Below are 3,483 nucleotides of genomic sequence, written 5' to 3' on the forward strand. Positions count from 1 at the left end.
ATGACCATTATACATTAAATATCATTAAGTAGAATGAAAGCACCATATATCATAATAAATAATTGTGTTCATTATTCCCGACCATTAAAACACCCACCTTAAAAATATGCCTGAGGATTGCTATACAATATAATTTAATCAATATCTTTTCAAAGCGCGCGTTCCATAAATAAATGCATACAATGAAATAGAGTATTTTAATCTGTCGTGCTGTTCGTAAAAAACGCTCGGCCGCATTGTGTGTATTATTATGAATAATGTTTGTTGTATAATTTAATAGTATTTTACAGTATCTGGACTTTTTGAACCAGTTATTCTAAGTCAAGCACCATCAACAATGGTTACAATATTCTTAGAGTCAAAATTTACAAGTTATAACAAATTCGACGAATTAAGTAAGTCGTTATTATACACTTTGTAAGTGCATTACCATTAAGATTACTATATCCTGCAAACTGTGAGCCTAAGGCATATACACTTATGCAGGAGTTAATGAAAATAAACTGCTATAAAAATGTTAAAAACCCTCAACAATGATATACTATTTTTAAAAAATGGTTTAATTGCTAACTCCGGGCATATTTCATTGCTCCGACTGTCGACAGACCGGTACCGACAATCAGCAGACGGCTCGCGTCGTTAATGCTCACAGAGAAGGGATATAGATTGGTCCGCCGACGGTCGTACCTCGTACGACACAGTATGGCCCGGGATTTTATTAGGCCTATTAGTACTGTTGTTTTTTTTCCTCTTTCGTGGCATGACTACCACTTTTATTCAAAAATAATCTGCATTAAACAAACATCAGTACAATATTTCTGCTTCAAATAGTTTTTTTCCAAGTTAACCTTGTGTTCTCTTTATACCAACATTTAATATATTTTGCTTTTTTTCATATATTTATATTATTTTCATAAGAATACAATCATTTGTACGAATTAAGAAATAATACAAAAGAAAAAAATGCAAAACAAGTATTCAAATAATAGAGAAATGGTTTAAGGCAAGTATTTGATTTTTTCCCTTTTATACATCAATACCAATAGAGCATTTATCAATATTAATTTATAAATGTATACATATACATATATTTATATATATATATATATATATATATATATATATATATATATATATACATATATACATATATGATATTGAAGGAAGTTAGCCGTTACTGCTAAATAAATATAGGCCTAATATAAATCATCAAAGGTACATATACAGTGTTTAATAAGGACATGTTCCATCATGTCCTTATTAAACACTGTATATGTACCTTTGATGATTTATATTATCCTATATATACATATACACATACACACACATATATACATATATACACATACACACATATACATATAAAGGTAAATTATTTTTATTATACAAAATATTTTAATGCAATTCATCAATGATCGGATCGGTACTCTTATTACTACATGGCCTATATTATGATCCAAGATGTGCAGTATGCTGTGAAATGGTATTTTTGCACTGTACTAGTTTCTATATAAGGTAGTATAATAGTAATTGTAATTATTAGTACTGTATATCAATAAGTTATTAGCTTATTGAAAAAAAAAACATCGAAAAGAAAATGTCCCCGCCAATCGAACGTGTTAATAAAACCATTTCTATAATTATTGTACAGTATCTTACAATTCTTCCAGTAACTTTTGTGTAGAAACGTATATAAATCACTGAACACTCTTAATCTGTGACTTATAATGACTCATAAAATATCGATAGATCGGACCTGAAGTAACTTTATATCTAATGTGCGTATATATTTTATTGTACTTCGCCGAGGTGGCAAGTGGTAATCGAGAGAACCAAAGACCGAAATGGGCGGATCGTCATGGTCAAGGGAAATAGAGGTTAATGGCCTGTTCCATTACCTGCTTGTCCCGGGGTAGGAGACTATACCTTGAAATCCTGATTATAAAAGTTTTCCAAAGACCAAAGACTATTTAAAAGACGAAACCCAGCGAGATCTAATAGGGCCTACTCTCCAAATCAACGCCACAATATACAAATTAGATGTGTCTGTGCCTTACAAATTACGGAGATTAGGCCTAATACATTTCATGAAGAACACTTAAGATATTTTATGAATTTATACTTAATGAAAATAAACTAATATTCGACTCATATGCAGTGGTACTGTCATTATGTATGAAGGATACAATAGATAGATATCCTACTTGGAGACTCCAAACAATTATATTTAAGGCGGCATGCATCAAAGATTGATAAGCCTATTTTCAATTTCAATTGTGAAACTTACGATGAATGAAAAAAATTATTTAATGGTTCTTAGTGAAAATCCCTATCTGTTCCATTGCTCATTATTTGTCTTTTATTCAAGACCGCCATCATGTTGAAGCGATTAGTTTAAAAAATAGATTGGTTTACATGAATTATAGATGAACATCACGGTTGTAAATTACATGGTATACAGTGCCCGAAATTTTGTACACAGTGCCCGAAATTTTCCCGCGTGCAACGCGTTATCCACCAACTACCTGCGCGGGCAAAGCCGGTGGTGCACGCGCTCAGGATTTCAGAAGAAACCATCTATGGAAAAAACCTGGCTTTTAAAAATGCCCGCAGTGCCCGTACACTTACACCGCGTTTGCAATACGCTTGCTCAGGTATGACACAAATGAAATAAAAGTTTCTAGACACCTGCATTGTTTTACTGTGTTATGTTGGTGCTTTTGTGGTCACATTTGAAGATATCGACATTCAATACTAATATTACAACACGAAAATTCAATTAATTCGTGATATATGCTCAATTTATATAACAGATACTTTTTATATCTAATACGGTTAATATGACACATTTTTGTTTGTCAAATAATAGGCCTATATTAGTGTATCGAATGGAGGCCGAGTCCGCAATTACTTTCGCAAAAGCATTAAAGAAAATTACAACCATCGTCGGTAACGCAGCATAATTCATCTTGATATCATCTTGTTTTCTTCTTGGTCTCAAGCTTGGTTTCCATACAATCGCTAAACGATATCGCTTACAGCTTTCGGTACAACTCGTACTGAAAACGCTGTAGTCGACAGCATGGACAAGTAGATCTTCGATGCTATCTACATTACCTTACCTTTCCAAACATATTAAACTGTTCAGTTACTTTTTTTTCACTGTTAGGTTTGTAGTCATTAAATTGTTAGTTATTAGCGCCAATATTTAGGGCCTATTTATTTTTTATTTATTTTTTTTCTTTTACAACACACCTAAATTTCTCTTGCTTGTTGAACTGCTTAAAAGAAAAAGAGAAAAAAAGTGTGGGGGGGGGGGGGGGGGGAGAAGGGGAAGAAAGGGAATATGAAAAGAAAGGAGAATGAAAAGAAGGAAAACAATATTATTGTGTCTTATAGTTGTCATTATTCAAATGACAAGAACCTTTTTTAGGTGTGTAACAAATTTAGGCCAACAAATGAACATGCCTGTTACAAAAGTGT

The sequence above is a fragment of the Anneissia japonica genome, unplaced genomic scaffold, assembly GCF_011630105.1.
Source record: "Anneissia japonica isolate Jap-2015-1 unplaced genomic scaffold, ASM1163010v1 scaffold24_len2511860_cov200, whole genome shotgun sequence".
NCBI classification, from domain to species: domain Eukaryota; kingdom Metazoa; phylum Echinodermata; class Crinoidea; order Comatulida; family Comatulidae; genus Anneissia; species Anneissia japonica.